The sequence below is a fragment of the Argopecten irradians genome, chromosome 10 (assembly GCF_041381155.1).
Source record: "Argopecten irradians isolate NY chromosome 10, Ai_NY, whole genome shotgun sequence".
NCBI classification, from domain to species: domain Eukaryota; kingdom Metazoa; phylum Mollusca; class Bivalvia; order Pectinida; family Pectinidae; genus Argopecten; species Argopecten irradians.
Genome location: NC_091143.1, coordinates 11,617,301 through 11,640,945, shown reverse-complemented (window position 1 = coordinate 11,640,945; position 23,645 = coordinate 11,617,301). Strand labels below are relative to the sequence as shown.

General features: G+C 31.3%; 4 long non-coding RNA genes across 4 annotated transcripts; 2 read left to right on the top strand and 2 right to left on the bottom strand.

The window, feature by feature from the left end:
• Nucleotides 1-1,562: 1,562 nt before the first annotated feature.
• LOC138332738 (uncharacterized) lies at nt 1,563-3,462 on the bottom strand. Its single transcript, XR_011209860.1, has 4 exons — nt 3,375-3,462; nt 2,919-2,994; nt 2,110-2,330; nt 1,563-1,684 (listed from the first exon to the last, which is right to left on the bottom strand). It is a non-coding gene; the product is annotated as an uncharacterized lncRNA (long non-coding RNA).
• Nucleotides 3,463-6,307: 2,845 nt separating this feature from the next.
• On the top strand, nt 6,308-8,350 carry LOC138332737 (uncharacterized). The gene is made up of 4 exons (XR_011209859.1): nt 6,308-6,404; nt 6,963-7,038; nt 7,692-7,901; nt 8,228-8,350. It is a non-coding gene; the product is annotated as an uncharacterized lncRNA (long non-coding RNA).
• A 7,977-nt stretch (nt 8,351-16,327) lies between these two features.
• Nucleotides 16,328-18,320, bottom strand: LOC138332736 (uncharacterized). The gene is made up of 4 exons (XR_011209858.1): nt 18,202-18,320; nt 17,551-17,626; nt 16,825-17,034; nt 16,328-16,413 (listed from the first exon to the last, which is right to left on the bottom strand). It is a non-coding gene; the product is annotated as an uncharacterized lncRNA (long non-coding RNA).
• A 2,035-nt stretch (nt 18,321-20,355) lies between these two features.
• Nucleotides 20,356-22,224, top strand: LOC138332735 (uncharacterized). The gene is made up of 4 exons (XR_011209857.1): nt 20,356-20,503; nt 21,032-21,108; nt 21,542-21,751; nt 22,108-22,224. It is a non-coding gene; the product is annotated as an uncharacterized lncRNA (long non-coding RNA).
• The last annotated feature ends 1,421 nt before the right edge of the window (nt 22,225-23,645 follow it).

Sequence of the window (23,645 nt, the reverse complement as noted above, 5' to 3'; positions counted from 1 at the left end):
TGTACCAAGCTACAAAATACAATATATTTGATGTTATCTATTCAATATAAAATACAAATACATATATTTTGTGTGTATGAAACATATGTTAAAGATTAATATTATTACGGACGATTTTTTTAATAAAAAATGATGAAATATTTGATATTTTTTTCATATTACGTTACGTATGATTTTATAAATGATTCAATTCAACATTTTAAACCTGTTGTTTTGAGCTATTTTTATCTCCCCCTATCAAATCAAATTTATTGGCGTATTTTAACGTTAAACTTTATGAATATATTGCAAAATTATGTTTTGATCAATTAATGAGTAGTATGTCTTGGTAGTCCGAATAATAGAGTCGTCTTTGTATATAGACTTTTTTTGTCGATTAAGCCTAATTAATTCGGACGTGTATTAAAACACTATAGAACGGCAAAATATTCTTGTAAGCGCCTCAAAGAACTGTGTTGCTACATTCTAACTCAACATTTTGGTTAAATCTCGGTCTCTCCAAATAAAGCATTACTATCCTGCATAGACAAGTAAACAGGAAGCCAATTGTTTTTTTAATTGTTTATTTGATAGTGATTTGTAGTTGCTATTATTGTATGGTTGCAACTATTTTGTATTGATAATTATTATTTCTTGTTTTAATCCACATGGTGGTAATTAGTAATTATTGATAAATTTTAATGTCACCCATTTTGGGATGGCATTTTAATTTCATTTAGTTGTTGATATGTGTGGAAGGGCATAGAAAGAAATAATATTCGGAAAACTAACAGACGAGAATTGGATTTCATTGTGCTGACAACATATAGTGTCGTTAGATTACAAACATGTCACTGAGTTGTTCTATATAAAGAAAGATTACTCTTACATTATGTTTACGCCTCGGTTCTACTAAGAAAGACAACTTGTGTTTGCTTACTTATGAACAAACTGATAACTGCATATCACGATTATAATCTTTGAATATATATACATGTAGGATGTTGAATGAGTATTCAATTCAGACGCGATTTTATGAAACAAAAACATGTTGTGTAATTATGAATTTCTTGCATTTACCGATTTGTTTTTAAATCAGACGATTTAAAATCAAATTGTTTTGAAAACATCTCATAGGCTTGCATTCGTTAATGTTTTTTTGACGTTAGGTTGAAAGATTTAATTTAACAATATGTTGAATCTCCCACAGCAGTTCCTTCGAACTCAATTATCAAAATAACTTTAAAATACATCGGGTTCATTCATATCTCGGATATGAATTTAAGATAGCTTTTCCGTACATCACGTGCACTAAAATAGTATAAACACGTCCAGACAACGTAAAATACTGTGTTATGGAATCCTTTGTATCTCTCCATCCACTCACTTCCGATTTAACCTGATTTTAACAAGATAGTTATGATGAGTTTATCATTTAAGTAGAGAATGCTTACTCCTCTGTAACAGTTGTTTCTCGCATATAGTTATCCATTTTGTGGCCGACACTTATTTTCATTCATATTTGAATCGTAGTTTTCTTCTAATCAGTCGGTTTTACTCCAAGAACCAAAAGAAAAGGTAAGAATTGTTCAGTTTTAATATCAATTTATTTACAGAACTCTCGAAAATTAATTTACAAATGAATGTGAGGATGAAATTGTTTAAATGATATGGATTTTCAGTTGGAATCTTTGGCTCTATAGATCTGCAAAGAAAGAAATATACCCAAATAAATAAATGGTACAATAAATTTACAACTGTAGCTTATTATGTTTTTAAAACATAAAACCTGTAGTAACAATATTATTGTCAATATGAGTAGCAGCTGAACAACTTGTATTCATTTTGATATTGTTTAGGAATATTTATTGTTTTATGGAAAAGATCAATTTAAGTTGATTTGTAGATTTATGCAATTGTAAACAGTAAACAGTAGATAAAGATAATAGATTTTTTTTTCTATTTTTACGCAATAATGAATTAAAAAAATAGCATAAATGTTCTGGTGAGTTTGACAAATATGATTTAATACATAAATAAATGTTCTGGTGAGTTTGACAAATATGATTTAATACATAAATATCTTCCTGTAAAATGAACCAAGTATAGCATAACACTAAAGAATCACACCTTAGTTTCATTTTAATCTCATTCTGTAGTTCAATATCTCCTGTCGAATCTACTCCCGATCCTGCTTCCCCACCGTCTGCCTCCACGTCGGCTCCAGTCGTTACGGAAAAGACCACGATTCCATGCACTGCCGCCCAACCGACCGGATCCCCAGGTATCGATTCCATTATCCCAACCATTGCCAACGATATCGTCCAATAAGAAGGAGTCACGTGATCCGACTAAAATTGTAATTTGTTTCATATATTTGACAATCAGAGAACAACAAAACGAGTGATTGATATACAATAGTGCCATAGATCTAATTCATCTGTGCTGCAAATATAATTATTTCATTTTTGTTCAAATAGTAAAATACTGACATTATTAGCGATCCAGATTTCTGTGTAGCGACAATGAAGCGATGTAATGGAGTTTTGTTGCAGTAGTGTATTTATTGCAGTGAACAAAGATGTATCCGATATATGAGCGATTGTCTGACTTAGTCTGTGAAGCCCTTTATAGATTGCAAAACTCTGTTTTTCGTTCTCTGTTTCCTTTAACTTTGGGGTAGAATAATGATTTGTTTATTATCATTATTGGTATCTCATGTCAGTTACATAAAGTAACATGTGTCGACTTTACATTTGATATACACGTAATTAGCATTTTTTGCGTGTATATATTAACTGTGACATTATTTTATTCAGGATATCCTACGGTGTCTTCTCTGCAAAATGGTAGTTGCTTTCGCAAATATGAAACTTAACAAACAAAACCTTGCAGAATTGGTAATGGAAAATGATATTTTGTTAAAACAAAATACTTACGATATGATTGGCACACGACACAGGCCACGAGACAGGAAAGTACGATCAGCTTCAGCATCTTCAGTTTTTAGTATTTCTGAAAACAAAGCAAAATATCTTATTAAGTACATTTTTACATACTGTTGGAAATGCATATGGCTAATGTGATCGTAAAGGAAATAGTCGCATATCAATTGTCCTCCTACTTTTCTGAAGCAAAGTTTTTCTTACCAGGTCACACTTGAGTCTTTCTCTACGATCCGTATTTTTGCAAATAACTGATAACATAGCTCTAGTATAATGAAATAGATATAAAATAACATATATAAAGATACAGTTGTAACTGTACAGTATACGATTTAAAATATCTTTTGGAAAGTATGTACAAAATTAAAGATCTCTAACACACATGTATGTGTAGCAGAGCGCACACAAGTAATAGAGTACATTGTAAACACGCATTACTTCTTGACTTACCTTTGTTTAAAGAAATATGTGTTGCTAGTCAAACAGGACAGGTTATACTGGACACAAAACGTTGATCCCTTTTTATATACAAAATGACGAGGAAATAATAGATATGTAGCATAAGTTAATTCTGAGAAAAAATATTAGTCTTATTGATCAAAACTGGTATATTTTTAAAGAAGACTACTAGAAAATGAATTCTACAAACATTCATACACATCAAACACCTCATTAGGAAATTATAGCTTTAATCTCTATCTTATATGGTCAAAACGGTAAAATTCCCATAAAATCCAAAAATTGCAGAATTGGTAATGGAAAATGATTATTTTGTTAAAACAAAATACTTACGATATGATTGGCACACGACACAGGCCACGAGACAGGAAAGTACGATCAGCTTCAGCATCTTCAGTTTTTAGTATTTCTGAAAACAAAGCAAAATATCTTATTAAGTACATTTTTACATACCGTTGGAAATGCATATGGCTAATGTGATCGTAAAGGAAATAGTCGCATATCAATTGTCCTCCTACTTTTCTGAAGCAAAGTTTTTCTTACCAGGTCACACTTGAGTCTTTCTCTACGATCCGTATTTTTGCAAATAACTGATTAAAAAGTTAAGGATAACATAGCTCTAGTATAATGAAATAGATATAAAATAACATATATAAGATACAGTTGTAACTGTACAGTATACGATTTAAAATATCTTTTGGAAAGTATGTACAAAATTAAAGATCTCTAACACACATGTATGTGTAGCAGAGCGCACACAAGTAATAGAGTACATTGTAAACACGCATTACTTCTTGACTTACCTTTGTTTAAAGAAATATGTGTTGCTAGTCAAACAGGACAGGTTATACTGGACACAAAACGTTGATCCCTTTTTATATACAAAATGACGAGGAAATAATAGATATGACCTATATTATCAAATCGTAGGTAACATCTTTACGTTGTGGTCATCTACGTATTTGTATAAAGTGTCGGTTTCCTTGTTTAGCCCATGACGGACAAAGCGATGATAGGACGGCCTAAGGGGATTGTAGGTGTATGGTGTGATGATGTACTCCATCAAGATTAACGACTACATACGATTACCTATTTTGAGGATAGATACAGCTCAATAATGAATTATTAGTCAAAATGATATCTTATTTCCTTCGATTATATTATTAACTTCTTTGCGGTCTAGTTCTTGATAATAGAATGATACAGTCAAATTATGTTACAAATATCTCACACGACATTTAAAAAAAAATAGATAAGAAAATATTTAAAGATGCTCCACCGCCGACAGAGCATAAATGATATTCATCATTTGAACAATAAATGATGTTTAATCGTGTATTCATATGCCTAATTAACACAAAAATAATATAAAATAATTTATTTCGCCTTTGGTGCATGCGCAATCAGTACTTCATTCCATATAGGATATAGTGCCACGGAATTTTTTCGGGATGCAATTAATTATTTTTCATATTTTTAACTTGAAGTAAAATTAGAAGCTCAAACTTTTCAATGGTGGTAATGGTGTAAAGTAAGTAACTTTTATAACTGAAGAAAAATACTCATTCGTCTGCTCCTGTTTTTGATAGTGAAAAAATACCATTTGTCAGCGGTGGAGCATCTTTAAAAAATGATAATACTAACAACAATTACTTTTCTTAAATAATGTAATATCATAAACTAAGTAAAAAAATGCACAGCGAAGGAGGGATATGTCATTTCAACATTTTGAAGTAATTCATGTCTGAAAAGGGGAATTCGTTTGCCTCTAGAACTAGGAGCGAGCTGACATATGGTCTTTTTTAAATATGGTACCTGGAGATAAATGTACATTATTGCATGTCACGAACTATTGCAGCTATATGGGAATGTAAAAGTGGAGATTAAATGCTGACACCTATAGAACAAACGACACTGTTATTCGCTTTGTTGTGTGCTATTTAAAATTGAATATAACATATTGAGAATTGCCATTCATAGTTATTTTTAGGTATATTTGATTCTGTCTCAAATTGTTCCCTTTAATTTTGTTTCAGGGAATGGGACACAACTCGTGTTGTATTCAAGCAGAGGCTTGGATTAAAAACTATGCATCTTTATCTTCAAATATTTAATTGACCGTGATTCAAGACTCAACATTCTGTTGAACAGAGTGTCTTTAAAGTTACGGATACATTCTGATTAAAAAAAACCCCAACCTTATCAACCAAATAATGACATTTTATTCCAACTATATTAAGTTGAAAATTTAAAATGATTGATTATTTAATTCCAGAAAAATGGCATTAAATTTTCAAAATAACTCCATAATTAATAAAATTCCAATCATTGACAAATACAGGTTATTGTGGAACTTAGAATGCTATATCATACTTTTCTTTGAAATTACTGAATAATTGCAAACCTGTCAATTAATTTCTTTATTAGTTTTCTGCAGCATATGAACTCACAATTTTGACATATTCTTAATTTAAGATGACTTTGGGGGCATTTTAGAAAATAGTTTAACCCCATTTTCTCAAAATAAATTCTGAGAATAACATGTTTAAACCGATTTTTTTTTCATTCACAGATAAAGTTTCAAAAAATGACTACTTCACATAAAAATATTATCAATTTATCATAAATAATCATTTAATACCAAATAGGTATCAATAAAGTCAATGATCATTAGCAATTTATTGTAACAAAGAAGCGAACGAATTATTATGTCGAAAAAATATTTCATCGTTTGTAGCCGTTAATGTTGATGGAGTAGTTTCATCATCGCACCACAAGCCTACAATGCCCTTAGGCCATCCTGTCATCGCCTTGTCCGTCATAGGTCAAACAAGGAAACCGTCATTACATATACAGATACGAAGATAGCCACAACTTATAGAGGTTACTTAGGATATACCCAATTAATGATATAGTTCATTTCTATTGTTTCCTTGTCATTTTGTATATAAGGGGATCGACGTTTTGTGTCCAACATAACCTGTCTTGCTCGATTCATAATACACATCTCTGAAAACAAAGGTAAGTTGTGAAATAATGTTTGTTTATAACATATACTAGTGCTACAGTCCGTTTTTCTAGAAATAACATCTATGTGTAATACAATTCTTTAATTTCATCTAAATTCTTTTTAGATAATATATATTAGTTTGATCGTAGAATGTATAAAGGCACAAATATTTGTTATATTTAATATTAAATATATGTCTATTATTATTGATACTATTTTGTCTTATTTTGATAATAGATATATATCTATCATACCATATTGTCTTACCATACAGGTTTTCGCCATGAAAATTGTCAAAAATTTCAACTAAGATATTGGGAAAAAATAACACCTAACATGTTTTATGTTTTATCATATGGTAACTTAGTAATCACCAAATACTGAATGATAGGTCATAAAAAGAGACTACCTGCTCCAACATTTATCACATATAAATCGTAGAACAGAGGCACTCATTTTTCAAGGTCAAATCTTTGTTAGATGGATACTTGCTCTCTTAAAATCGATATGTAAAAGTATGCATATCCAAGTGCATATCTTAAAAATCAAATATTGTGTTTTGTTTTCAGAAATACTAAAAACCAAAGATGCTGAAGTTGATCGTACTCTCCTGCCTTGTAGCCTGTGTCGTGTGCCAATCATACCGTACGTAGTTTAAATATAATTTTCCATTACTTATTCTTTGTTTGCATATTGCTGAGTTATCTGATATTATGTGTAGGTTTTGTTTGTTAAAGTTTCAGACCCTGTTAAGCTAGTAATTCGGTGTGTATGTCTTTGTAAAGTAGAATCCTGTCAAATCAAGACTCCATAGACATGCTATAAACACTAATATACATATTGGCACAGTAAGTTGGTAACAATACAATTGTAATTGATATTAGTTATCAATAAGCATAACACACTATACCATAATTATTCCTCTAAGGTCAAGAACGAACGGAGACCAACCAAAAACAAACCGCCAACAACGTTTTTAATACAAACAAATGGAATGTTTTACAAACAAACTACGTCAGATAATCGGTCATTTGTTGAAGAAATGCATGTGTCTTGAAATAAATTTACAACTGCAATGCAACTCAATTATATCTTAATTGATGTATATATAAAATGAAACACTGTCGCAACACATTATATATATTATCCGCATCACTAGTAATGTATGTTAGCATTTGACTTTTGCTACACAAATTAACTGCATCAATATTGCAACATAGAAAAATGAATCGCATTGCTTGTATTTTATACATTTTTTGTCTGTTTGTCTAATATATCAAATCAATTTATCATTACAGTCGGAACACGTGACTCCTTTTTATTGGACGATGCCATTGGCAATGGTTGGGATAATGGAATTGATACCTGGGGATCTCGTCGGTTGGGAGGAAGCGCTTGGAATCGTGGTCTTTTCCGTAACGACTGGGGCCGACTTGGAGGCAGAAGATGGGGACGCAGAATCGGGAGTAGATTCGACAGGAGATATTGAACTACAAAATAATAATAAGGTATGATTCCTATTTTTTTACATTAAAAAAAAATTAATGTGTAGAAATATGATAATATAGATAATCATTTTGCTTTTAATTTTTTCGGGGATAGTTTGCATTTGACAAAAAATAAAAAAAATAAGAAATATTCAAATTTAATTGGCATTTTTTTAAAAACATGCTATTTTTACAATCAACAATATTACACGATATTTGAGGTATGTCTGTGACTATCGATTCGGAATTTATATTTATATACAGGAATAATTATTTCATACAGATTAGCTTTATTTATTAAACAAATATCTCACAAATATATTTATCTAGCCCTATTTCTTTTTCAGATCCAAGATGCCAAAGATCCAAACTGAAAATCCATACGCATCAAAACAATTTCATCCACACATTAAGTTGTAAATTAATATTCGACAGTGCTGTATACATGTAAATAAATTTGATAAACATTATACAGCTTTCTTTTTTATTTTGTTTCTTGTTTTAATGAATAGCATAACTACAATATTACAAAACTGGTGTACAGCATCAAAATTAAAATGGGAGAACTAATTGTTTCAGAGGGCTCTGTTCATTTGTATTTCGTGAACCGTCGTGGTGTTGGAACCTTATTATTAGCGGGGGGTGGGGGGTGGGGGTGGGGGTGGTGGGGGGTGGTGGTGGTTAGAAGCAGTTATACAATTTTGGCCAGTCGAGAGGGCAATATTATTTCAAAGCGAAGACACTATATAATCATGAAACAATACTATGATTCAGTAGTGCCCTCCTAACTAGGCCTTTAGGACAGCACGCCTACATTGGTTTGATATCAGAACAGAAATATTTAAGCAGACAACTCACAACGTTATCTTTATGTCCACATGGTTTTGCATGCTATTTCACGATAGCCACAGAATATCAGTTATTGTATCATTGTGTTTCCTCAAATGAAATTCAATTTTGTAAACAGTGAAAATAGAATTAGCTTTTGTTTCCTTTCATTGTCTACGTAATGATGACGTCACAATTGATTTACATTGCAGCACACTAACCATGTTGTGAAATGCTAATCAAAATCACATATGATGTCATGTGTGTAATGTACTAGTCATTGTTAACGAACTCTTACAACTATTACAGTTACATAAAACGCGGACAGCTTGAAACATATGAAATTTGATGTGTTAAATTATTAACACAATGAAGAAAAGTTTGTCCCTAGAAGATACAACAAAAAGAAATATGTAGAATATGTTTAAGGCGGTTGAGGTATTTATTATGACCAAGTTTAAGCACATATGTTGTTTAGCTGTTATAGAAACTTTCGAAGGAGATAAAAAAAACCAATAAAAGGTAGGAGATAAAAAAACCCAACTAAACTGCAAAGATGAACTGCGAAAAAAGAAAAATAGCGGAAGATGGAATGTTATCTCATTCAACGACGACACACGTCAACATCTAAATTCAGAGTCTGGTGGGAGCGATAAATGTGTTATGCACATTTAGAAATACCATTTTCATTTTATTATAAATACAGAAAATGATCAACAAGAGTCAACAACATATAATCTGATGTCAAACTGATCGGTTTATTTATGCTCTTGCGCCAGGAAATAACTCGTCATCGATTACTTTTGAAACAGAAACCAATACTAATTGAGATCGCAGAACCAATGGAAGACGGAAATGGTAACATTTGTCGCTGTCTGGTTGGGTACATAGTGTTTTCAATTTAGGTGATTTAGTGATCATTGAAAAAATAATTTTCCACCAATCAATAGACATTTGAAAGATATATTATATTGCTTATCTTTTATTTTGAAGCCGTAATAATGCAAAAAATTCCGCACGAAACCTTGACCCGAAATGATCAAACAATATATTCTATCATTTCCTTCTGAAAAAAAAATAAATTTTAAAATTTCTTTATATATTTTACATCTTGCCCGACCAATCCATTTCACTTTTTAGAAATCAGTTCATCTAAATACCTAACCATCTGACATATATATCGAACTAATGACATTTAGTTGACTAGTCTGACGATCAAAAATATTGCTGAAAACATTGTCCAGGTTACTTATTATTTTAATACATTTTTTTGTTCGAACTTGTCGCGTTTTCATTATATAATTTTCGTATTCTTACCCCTGAATTTTAACTAATTAACAAAACAGGTATTTGTCTTTAAATATGTAAAACAATGTGTGCACCTTGGGAATCTGAATGTCCGGGTGTAACGCCGTTTTCAATCAGCCCGTTTATAAGAGTTATAATGCATCTTCACTATGGTTATGTACGATACGATCCGATACATCGTATCGTAGAATATCTTAGTGGAGCGGAGTTACAAGTCTTAAAAGTCTAGTTATTGACAATTTAAGATATTTAACAAAATAAAATGTAAAATGTCCTCTTTATTTTTCATTATGATATCTGGAATCTAAAAATGTGGACAAATGGTAAATATAACGTAGTTTCAGTTTATAGAATAACAATGAATTTCTAGCCTAATTTGAATTTCTCTTTCTATATATTGTATGTAAATATGTAAATGATCTTATTTATATACGTTATAGAGATAAGTCGAAAACTGTACAATATGTTGGAGAGAGAACTGTATCGTGGCCCGTCAGAGCCGAGATCTGTTAATTCTCCAACATATTGTACAGTTTGAGGCTTATCTCTACTGGGTCGCGACCAGTTACCGTGATTTTCTCGAGGTTTTTTAAGGGTGTTTTTCAAAACTAACACACAGAAGGCGTTGAAAATCGACATGAATTATCTTTTTTGTCCAAGATACTTCAGTAACAATAGTCGTTGTTTAATTTTGATAATATGTTTTTTGACCAGACGCCATTTATTTTCACCGCTAATTGGTACAGTTGACGAGACATACAGGACCAGTTACCGTGATTTCAAAATGGAAAGGAAATGCGTTTTTAAAAACATGCTTATTGCACCAAAACTTAGTTTGTGTTTCACTAAAGCGACCAACATCTATTTGATATGTATTAGTGGAATAACATAATCGTAAAGCATGGTTATTTTGGGATCCAGTGACTGATCGAAAAAATCACGGAAAAAAGGACTGTCTAAAGGTGCGTTCGATATGTGACCGGGGAATCACTAAAAACAGGATTCAGCTCTGGGCAGGAGTAAAATTAGACAAACAAAAGTGTAAACGACCTAAAACTTAACCAGGTAAAAAACTACCTTCTGTTTTAAGATCCTGTCCATCCATGCCCGATCGGTAATTTGCCATGTACCCATTATTTTGCATACTTTGACCTACTTTGATGCAGACGAATTTTGGAAACGACTGACAAACAAAATAAACGATGATTTCATGAAATTTCAGGATTAAAATGCAAGTAAGTAATGATTTCAAGCTATCCCCCGCTGTGATTTAGTGTTGCAAACTTTGATTTCAAAAAGAAAACGTAGATGTGTTGTCAATTTCGGTTGCAAATGAAATTTTTTTGTTGAATGAACACTTGAATGGCTACCGTGATTTAGCTGTTCAAAAAAATCCTAAAAATTGTGCGGGAGATAGAGTGTGCGCAGGAATCACGGTAATTGGTACATCACGGTAACTGGTCGCGACCCAGTAACTTAAAACATAGCAAGTCTTTGTGTTAAAAAGTACACTTTTATTTTTAATATAAGACAGTTTTTTGCCTTTGTCTATGAGCTCAGGTTACTCTACCAATGTGCATTTAACCATGACAAATCCAATATAGACAATGGCAACATATAATTATCTGTGTTATATGTGATGAATAGCATTCATGAACGGAATGCATGAAACATGCTTTTGGATTGGACAACTATCTGTAAATTCACTTTCACCATGTCCACCGACAGTGATGGAGGGATATTACTTTCTTCATTTAAGCGATATAATAAGGTGACTTTTGTGACTTTTATTACTACAAGGACATTTATTTCCAAAGTCTAATGTGGTAAAGAAATAGCATATGAAACTAAACTTGCAATTTAGGCCTTTGTTTGAAAGCGACTTGCTAAAAATGATCGCATATAACAGTGATTACAAGGCTACTTCAAAACAGTTGGTGCCCCCAGAACGGTTACATTGAATTAAGAGGATTTAAAATTTCGACCTCTCTATGGACAATCTTGGATTTATTTATACCATGTGCAATTTCATTCAACAAGCCGATGGGATTTAGGTGAAATTATTAAATATTGTTGATACAGTGTAGATGATTTGGAAATTTAAAATCAAATGTGGGTGTACAAAAACAACAAGGTTTTTAGAAAGCGGAAATCGGAGTTAATTCTGTAGATAAGTGTTAAATGATGAATTCATAATAAGGAGGACAACTTGATCTGGGATATATACAGAAATTCAGTGAATGTGTTTAATTCTGCATCAATAAAGGATTAAATTCTCTTCATATTCATTGTGTGGAATTTTTTTCGTAATTTGGATTAAAAAAATTATGGAATATTCAGGTTGTGTGTAACATAATTATGAGATTATTCCTGGAGACATATACTCATCCGTATTGTGTAACTCTCCCATAAGTTACCTTTTACTGTCTTATAAGTGACTGTCTTATATTAGAGTCACATATAAGACAATAAAAGGTAACATATAGGACAGTTACAGGTAATGGTCCGATAATCTGGGAGTTAAAGTACAGAAAGAAGAATAGATGTCATCACAACTATGTTTTAACCATGAATATGAAATACTTGTTTGAAATTATTTATGAATTTACCTCTAAAACATAATACCGAACCCTACCAAATTATCTAGTCAAACATTTATTGCAGATAATTCCGGTCATTTTTGTATTGACTGCAAACCGAATACAAGTGACGATGATGTATCCTTTTTGACAGTGATGAATGAGTTGATAATATATATATATATATGTGTATATATGAAATCTTTTAATTAAATCTATGTTATGTTCGCACTTTTTTTTGGTTGTAAATTTCTTCCAATATTAATTCAAAGCTTTATACGGGCTTTTATAAATACTATTTTATAATTTTACCTGCCTTTATCTTCATTATGATAGATCAAACCACCTGGGTTAGGTATAAGTGTTTGTTTTTTCAAGTTCGCTTTAAAATGTTAACTTAGTCTTTAGAAATAGTGACGGTGTTTAAGTTTTGTTCGGGATTAGAATATACATGCATGTACATTATATACTCTAAAGAATGCTAAAAATATGTCTGCACTGTAGAGATGGCGACAGTGAGGTTTTACGTCGTATTAATTCAATACCACGCAATACAAAGCAAATACCTTGTCATTTAAACATTTCGTAAATAAGTATGTCACACAACCCTGTCGTAATATTTTATTAAAGCAAGTCAAATTTATATATGTTTACATTTTTTGTCGAAAAATATTTTACTCATTGAATCATTAATTTCAACTGACATATTTTATCCTCGCGTAGAAGCACTATTATCTTTCAGTTCTCATATACTGTATATTTGTTAAACTGGGCAAGGACGTCGATGAGGAAGATAGGTCGCGAGCGCTTTTGTGTTTTAGCACTGCCCGTAACGTTGGGCGACGACTGATTTTCCTTTGATATCCGCCGGATGCGAGAGTACCGTCTTATTTTCTGAAGCGGACCGCCATTTCATATGTCGTATTTTTCAAAATTTTGCGACAATTCTTCTAAATCTTGCCTCCTTAACGCAAGGATTTTATGTCGTGAAATTATCAAGGTTCACATTGCTGTTTCATTTGCATTGACAAGACAAGTATTTGTTGAGAAAAATGTTTTTTATTCCCAGCTCATAGGCGTCACTTGCGGTGTTTAGTTGTGAAAAGAGACAGTGACAAATCCTTCTGTTCTTATTTTTAAATTCTTGTTTGTCATTTTTCTCTATCCTTCATCCTTACACGCGTATATTTGTTTTTTTCTCTTTCTCTGGTCAGTTATCGCTGTCACTCTCGCTAACGATCAAGTCAGAATCAGCGGTCTGTCCTTAAGTAATATTGCAATTTACATAAATTCACAGTTTCTTTAAGTTATAATAACGATTTTATGTACATGTAGATAGTTGATATTCATAAATTGCCTGTCAAACGTTTTTATTTTCCCAGATAAGATGCATTTTCTAACTTTAAATGATTTGGGGCACTTAGATGACCACCATGCTGTTTTTATAATATTTACTTTTTATGGCAATAGTTTTTGTCTAAGTTTTTGTAGATTAATTAACTTGCATTAATACTCACTCAATTAATGATAAAATGTTTTTTGATCTTTTTGTCAGCATATAAACTAAAAGAGTCAGCTGTGTGCTTCTCAGTTTGTAGGAACTGTTGTATTGTTTGATTTCTCATGTTTTCCGGCGTGTGTTCACTAAAATGCTGACAGCACTTTTTGGATTAACGTCATTTTAATAAGTAGGAACATATCTACTTTAGAGAGATCGACGCATCGATTCTGCATATACACAAATTTTCTGTCATATTTTCAGATTTTACAAGTTAACACAGTTTTTCTACAAAATTTGGTTTGAGAAATTATCTGAACCAATGACAGGCCTGCAAAACCTTCCTTAGAAGACTACACGGAGAACGACGCCCAACATCAAAGCCACACAGTCAACCACAGCGTACCGTTGTACGGCTCTTTTGATGTAAATCACAGGACCAAATTACCTTTCCTGTCTGTTGTCTCCAGGTTTGCAATAGTAACTACTGGAGTATTGAAGATGGGGCTGTTCTGGCACTGCGTGTAGAGTCCAATTCATAACAAATATCCCACAAATATATTACAATCATTGTATTGAGAAACATTTCGAAAAACAATGCTATCGTTTGTTGTTCACTGGTTTATGGACAGTATATATGACAATTATTTAAGTGCAATTTAAAATATCCGTCAAAATGCCGTTACACATCGCTAAACTTAACAATAAAAAAACCATCAATAATTTCTAAATTGAACCACGATAACAATGGGTTTTGATTTATATGTTTTTGTAACTATTGTACCACCGAATATATTTACACTGTACCTCCAGATGATACGAGAGTCCCAAACTACGAAAGAAAACACTAATGTATATTTATTTATTGTGATCCCGTTGAGAGGAAATTGTTACTTCAGAGTATTGTCGTGGGACGTAATATTGACATGACAAAGTACTTTCCCATCACGAGATAGCGATATGAAGCAATAGTGCCGTATTGGATATAATGGGTTAAGTACTACATCACCCTCAAATTTGCATTTAAACCTGCGTATTTTTATGCTATACATCATTTTAAAAAGATGCCGGATGTAACATTATTTTAATTTCCCAATAACATTTATGCGATAGCCATAGTGTAATTTTTGTATCCAAAGCACAGAACCTACAAGTATGTGAAACAAATCAAGACCAGTATTCTGTCAGGTGAGGTACAAAAGTGGTGTTCTAGTAACCTCCCCACAAAGAAACAAAATAACACGTTAAAGCCGTTTAATGTAGATTGTTATAATATTTATTTATTAACACGTATACAACATTGTCGAATATTTATTTACAGAAATGTATGTGGATTTTCAGTTGGAATCTTTGGCTTTTTGGATCTGAAAAAAGAAAGAAGCTTAAATAGATACATTATTTTTATATGTTTTACAGATAAACTTAACAAAGATATTTTAAAAAGATATGAGTGTTAGAACAATATTATTGTCCAATTCATAACAAATATCCCACAAATATATTACAATCATTGTATTGAGAAACATTTCGAAAAACAAAAGTATCATACTGTTTTCAGTATATATATATGACAATTTTTAAATGCAATTTAAAATATCCCTCAAAATGCCGTTACACATCGCTAAACTTAACAATAAAAAAACCATTCAATAATTTCTAAATTGAACCACGATAACAATGGGTTTTGATTTATATGTTTTTGTAACTATTGTACCACCGAATATATTTACACTGTACCTCCAGATGATACGAGAGTCCAAAACTACGAAAGAAAACACTAATGTATATTTATTTATTGTGATCCCGTTGGGAGGAAATTGTTACTTCAGAGTATTGTCGTGGGACGTAATATTGACATGACAAAGTACTTTCCCATCACGAGATAGCGATATGAAGCAATAGTGCCGTATTGGATATAATGGGTTAAGTACTACATCACCCTCAAATTTGCATTTAAACCTTCGTATTTTTATGCTATACATCATTTTAAAAAGATGCCGGATGTAACATTATTTTAATTTCCCAATAACATTTATGCAATAGCCATAGTGTAATTTTTGTATCCAAAGCACAGAACCTACAGGTATGTGAAACAAATCAAGACCAGTATTCTGTCAGGTGAGGTACAAATTCATATTATGAATAAGCCTAGATAAGTGGTGTTCTAGTAACCTAACCACAAAGAAACAAAATAAAACGTCAAAGCCGTTTAATGTAGATTGTTATAAAATTTATTTATTAACACGTATACAACATTGTCGAATATTTATTTACAGAAATGTATGTGGATTTTTCAGTTGGAATCTTTGGCTTTATGGATCTGAAAAAAAGAAAGAAGCCTAAATAGATACATTATTTTTATATATGTTTTACAGATAAACTTAACTCATATTTTAAAAAGATATGAGCATTATTAGGAACAATATCATTGTCAATATCATTAGTAGTATAACGATTTACATAACTTATACAAATTACAAATCGATACACAAAGTCATACTGTTGTTCACATTGATGATGCCTTTAATGTTTAAAACACAAATTACAGATACAATTATAATATGTATTAAGTGTAAATTACCCTCTATCAATACGTATAATCTACTTTAATTGTTTTTCGAATCCTTGATTTAAAACAAATATAAAACGTACTTTTACCAATGACCCAGGCACAAATAATGAAAAGATATAGTAATTAAATTAAAATATAAAAAGATAAAAGAAATCATACCTTTATTTCATTGTGTGGTTCAATATCTCCTGTCGAATCTACCCCCGATTCTGCTTCCCCACCTTCTGCCTCCAAATCGGCCCCAGTCGTTACGGAAAAGACCACGATTCCAGGCGCTGCCTCCCAATCGACCGGATCCCCAGGTATCAATTCCATTATCCCAACCATTGCCAATGACATCGTCCAATAAGAAGGAGTCACGTGTTCCGACTGTAAGGATAAACAGGCTTAAATTGTTTTGATAAACTGATAACAAGGAAACAAGCTATAAATACATGTTAATGCTGTACTAGCAATTATTTTATAATATCGACGCAATTAAAACCCTTACATACATTACTACTGATGCAGTTCGTCTGTGTTGCGAAAGGAAATTCATATGTGCTGTACATCAATAGTGATATAATCGAGGTTTGGTAAGAGTTTATTTCAGAGCACTTACTTTCATTCAACATATAAACGATTATCTGACGCAGCTTATATATGATACCCTTTATTTTGATACGTAATTCGACATTATCGATGACTATTTGTTGGTCTGCATTCCGTTCATAACATTAACAAAATTCGAGTTATGGTTTAGAGTTGTATGATTAATTATAACTATTCACATTTACCATTGGATCATCTTTACAATAAAAAATACACGCAAGACCAGATAACTCCTGAATGTATAAGGAAATACGTATGAAGTAATGGAAAATATTTTTGTTTTAAATTACTTACGATACGATTGGCACACGACACAGGCCACGAGACAGGAGAGTACAATCAGCTTCAGCATCTTCGGTTTTTAGAATTTCTGAAAACATTTACATAAAATTAAATCAATTACAAAAAATGGAAAAAAAGACATTTATGCGTTTACATGATCATAACGGAAATTTTCACATTATGATAGCAATTTTCCTCATACTCTAATGGAATTAATTTTACAGGAACAGATTAAACGCGATTTTTATTCTATGATTCCTGTGATTTTAATGTTCATTCTTTACTAAGTAGGTGATATCTTATTTTTGAATAACTAATTAATTAGGTATTTGCAGAAACATATTATGCATATACATGTATATGTTTCTGGTATTTTTGGTTACATACAAACGATCGTTTCAATAATCCTCAAATAAAATGTGTATCATTTTTTGGTAATTTACTTTGGGGTTTTTAATAATTTCAAGAAAGATAATCTGCATGATAAACCAATATAGTGTAATAAAAGAATTAATAATAAATAACAAATATTATTAGCATCTATACATTCTATGAACAACAGTTAGGTATATACAATGTTTACAGTACACACGAAGAACAAATATACACATTGACGTTGTGAGCATCGTCCAGTAGAACAAGTATATTGTAAAAATTACTGACCTTTGTTTTCAGAGATATCTACTGCTAGTCAAACAAGTCAGGCTATGCAAGACACAAAACATCTTTACCCTTATATACAAAATGACGAGGGAACAATAGAAATGACATTTTTCATTAATTATTGGATATATCTAGGGTTACCTCTATATTTTGTGGCTATCTACATATGTTTATAAAGTGACGGTTTCCTTGTTTGGCCTATGACGGACAAAGCGATGATAGGATGGCCTAAGGCAGTGTAGGTCTGTGGTGCGATGATAAAACGTTTAAATCAGGATTAACGATTACACAAGAAAACCTCAGCTATACATTATAAAGAATTGTTCATGATAATAATTCATTTATTTCATCCAGTTATATTGATAACGGTTCGTCATTTATTTATTACTGAAGGTTAATATGCGCAAATAAAAGAGCAATACTGCACAGTAGTTATGAAACATTAATATATGGAAATAAAAACACAAAATGCGTCTTGAAATTAAAAAAAACATATATACAATAACATTATAAAAGAAGGTAGCATTTTGTAACGTTTTAAACAAAGAAGCAAATATATAAACGAGAACGGATGTGAGGAATGTTTAAATAATAAGAAAGAATTTCCAATGGCGACAAAGCAAATAAAGGAAAATTGAAATATAGGTCCGACTTGTTTTATTTTCTTTACCCTGATTAAAATACCATATTGTATATTTTAAACAGAATAACGACAGTCAGTAATTCTAAATGGGCGTCGCGTTCTTTTGTTATCTAATATTAACATTCTAACTTATGACTATTCATGAACTCCCTTTCGTCCAAAAGGTGTATATCTCAATTTGTTGATGAAATTGGGAACATTCATGATGACCTACTCTATTCTTCGTTCATATTTGCAGTGTCGTTAATTTTTAAATTAATGTATATAATGCCTTCGTTATAACTACATTTTCTAGTCACAAGGTCATCGATTAATCATCATATTGTTGATACATATATCGTTTTGTAATTTTCTACCTTTTCATTATCGTTTTGTAATTTTCTACCTTTTTATTGTTGTTAAAAGGTGTTAGTATTTTCTTTTATTGTCTTACTTTCCTATAAAACAATATAATATTACAGTACAATGGTGATTTATATGACAATGGGTTTCTTGCCTGGGGCAACATGACACTCATAGCCAGGAGCTACAAGCTGTGACGTCACCATAGGCCTATATCCTAATTATACACAATACACATAACGTATATGATATATCTATTTGATGTCATCCCATTCGTTTTGTTAATGTTTGAAATTTAATACATGTTCGCAGATTAACAAATACGTCGAATTTTTATGATAAATCATATGGACCTTTGTTTGTAGCTTCCACTTACCGCTTCCTGCATGTAATAAGAGTGTAATCGATAAACCTAGACTTTATTTGATGACATTTGTGTCAATTATATTAAATAATAAATTTGCTTGAACATATCAATAGAACAATTATTCAACTGTTATTTGTGTTATATGTATTTTTTTATTTTGTGCCAAAAACCCCCCAAAAATCTTAATTTCGAGCAAGCAGTTGTGTGATGACGTATAAATATCATCGGCAAGGATTAGTATTTTTGTCTATAACAAAATGCTGAAATGTTTTGTCCAAATAATTGTGATATATGCAACGGAATATCATCATTAGGGAATCGATATTTATGTACTTTTTTTGTTTGTTCTAATTTAAACTCAAAAGGAAGAATAACTTAGTAAAGCCTGCATAAAATGAAATAAATTAAAACTTCTTTCCTTTGATACGACTCCCCACAAACATATGTAAAATCATGTGATGAACAATATTGTTTATATATCTTTTATTAACAAATATGGTACGAACAATGATTTTTTCTTATAAAACATCTGAGATAAATGTGTAGCTTAACAAAAAAAACATGTAATGACAAGTCAAAACTAAATGATTATATAGCTGTGTTTAATGAAACGAATAACAATAACATAATGGTTTTATGCAAATGAGTTCGCGGTTCATGCAAATGAAGTCGATGAATTATCGTGACGTCAATGTCATCTCATAAATACCACATACTTACTCAAGGTCAACCTATCGCTGACATGTCCGATCGCTGACATGTACGTCATGGACAAATAGAGAAAGCCCAGGCAAACTATATTAATAGAAATGCATTGCTATGGTTATGAGGAAACATTACAGGAAACCATTTCCTCATCGGATTGTGTATAAAAGTATTAATGTTTTGTTTCTCCCCACAACTAGCCCTGACAGAGACTGAACAAGTATAACTTACAATAGTAGATACAGGTAAGTCAAAATAATAATTTTAATATTTTTATCCGTACATTTTATTTAACGATTAAATGCAATACTATTTTGATAAGTTTATATATCGATATATAGACCGAAACAAGCTGAAGCGCAGTCTGCATATACTACGATAAAATGAATAACAATATATATGAATTAATGAGACATAATAATATACTTTTGTCGATGGAAAGCAACCATCACCAGTTGCAAGTAAAATAATGAAATAGATACATACACTAATAGAAGAACATTAATATGCACTAGTAACGGTTCATGTCCATGTACATTATGTATATTGTTACCATGGTGATAAACACAACCTATTTCATATGCATTGTTATCATTCAGGTATATTTGTTATAGGTATAGTATGGTGAGATTTATTTAATTAAATGTATATAAAAGAATTATAATTTTGAAGTTGTGAAAAAGACTTAAATATCATATCATTAGAAGAAAATCTGAATAATTTGTACATAGAAGAAACATGTTAGTCGCATTAATCCTATTGTTTATTTACAGATACAGAAATCAATTAATGATGCTGAAGCTGATTGTACTGTCCTGCTTAGTAGCATGTGTCCTGAGTCAGTCATACTGTAAGTATACTATGATATAGTTAATACGCCTATGGCTATACTACTGAAGATACGATATAACGACGAAATGGACATCGTTTTTATATAAAATTTAACAATATGCAATAACCTCGACATTCCAATTAGTTATATTTGATAAACTGTGTTTGGTATAAAGTAGGTAATCTTATACTCTTAATAAATACTAGAAACGAATAATGCAATTCAGAATAGGTTTATGCATTTAATTTGCGTCATTGCTACATTTGTATATTTTATGCTATATTTATGTTAATGATTTGCATTTATTTTGAACGACAGGTATGAAGTTTTTTTAGTCCTATTGCTACGAATTATTGACATCAAATGCGAATGATTAAATGTTAACAAACACGTAGATAATTAAGACGTTTTGTGAATTAGATACTATCGCCTAAATCCAATACTTTCACAGTGTCTACTAGAGAAAGACGTGATCCATTCTTATTGGATGGGATACTGGACAACAGTTGGGACGGAGGATTGGATGGTTGGGGGTCTGATCCCTGGGGCAGGGACTCTTGGGACCGTAGCGACAGCTGGGGTCGACGTGGAGGACGAGGCTGGAGAAGAGGAAGGCTCGACAGATATGAGAGGAGATATTGATCAACAAATTGTGATTAAGGTAAATACTATCTTTTTTCATAACACATCCCGAGATATACAAATTTAACAATATTTTTGTGATAAATATTGATGAATATACACATTTAGTTAGTAGTACGTTTCTAAAGTAATATATGCATTTCCCTTTCATACGGAATTGACACAAAATACAATGTAGTTGATATTTTGATGACTGTAAAACGTCAATAATCAAACAATAACTTAGAAAAACTCATCGATTTGAATGTACTTGAATTATCATATTTGCCCTATTTTTTTCTGAATATTTATTTTTGATACCGGCATTAGATATGCTTGGTAGAAACATAACGATTGTCCATGTCATATTAAAGCATATTTTTTTCTTTTCTTCAGATTCGTGAGGCCAAAGATTCAACCAAAGAAAATCCGATCTCATCTTTCGAGTACCTTACCCATTCATATTACACATTTTCTTTAGTTTGTTAATAAATGTCTTGTTTCGTATAAAAATAGATATTTTGTATTTATTTTTATAAGGTTTTCGCGTATTTTTGTAATGGATTTAACAATCAGATTGATGGTTGGTCTATTGGATACAAAAAATTCACAATGAAAAACGTTACGTCAAACATAGGCGAAGTATGTCACATGATTATTACAAACATTACAAATGTCAAACATAGGCGAAGTATGTCACATGATTATTACAAACGTTACGTCAAACATAGGCGAAGTATGTCACATGATTATTACAAACATTACAAATATGCTCGATCTGAGCAAATTCTTAGGTCCTTTGTTTATACGAGAATGATAAGATATGTTGATCTATGAATGAAAAAGTTAACAAAACAAAATTAATTCTGAAATACATATACAAATGTGTAAGTATTTAAACAAAAACTTAAACATGTATTTAAAAATACTCATAAATTTACAATTTATATGAGAAAATACTTTTTTCTTGCTTAATATGCTAAGCATTGGACTGTATAAATAAGTCTATCACAGACCCAGCAAAACATTTAAAAAGAACGATAAAATCAATTTATAATCCTTCAATACCTATTATTTATAGTCAATATCCTAGTATTGTTGCGAAATTAATTCCTGCATAAAATTGTGATTTCACATCTTAAATCTACGTATTGATATACGATGAAATCGTATTAGAGAAGATGGATTGAGATATCAAACTAATTTGTGTAATGACCAAAAAGATAATGCATGCAATTTTCGCCAATTTGGGTATATATCACTGAGCTTGATATAGTGCAAAAGTGCCAAAAATAGTATACCTGTTTCTGACTTTTGTATTTGTCTATTTGAAATTCCACTTCTAGCTTTTAGATTAATAAAAGTTCCCTCGTATTTGAAACGGGTTATATATATTTGTAGCTATACATGAATTATAACAACATACGTTGTAATCGTTGAGTGTCACACGACATCACCTAAATTACTTCTACACGGTCTCCTCTATTGCATGAAATGGAATATTAAATAAGAAAGCTTACAAGTTGTTCACATTATATTCAGTTTTACATTTCGTGTTTGTTGAGCAGGAAATTTGATGATATTGTGAATGTTTGTTGCCAAGTACGTGTGTGCATCCAGGGAATTGTGATTAAATTCCTACTGTATAGTATAAGTTACTATTACACAAGTACTGAGTTACATTGCTAGAAACAAGGAGCTTCATATTCCATCATGTTTTACTGTATCGGCTTATAATTATACAATGGTAGTAAAAAGACCACATGACTCTGGGTTATTGAATATGGAATCGATTCGACACTCGTTATTTACGAAAAAACCCACTAAAACTGAGTTTTTGTTCCATAATTATCAAAATCATCTGTGAAAAACTTAGGAATTTGATCTATTATTCATATTTTTAAAGATGCTCCACGCTGACAAATGGTATTTTT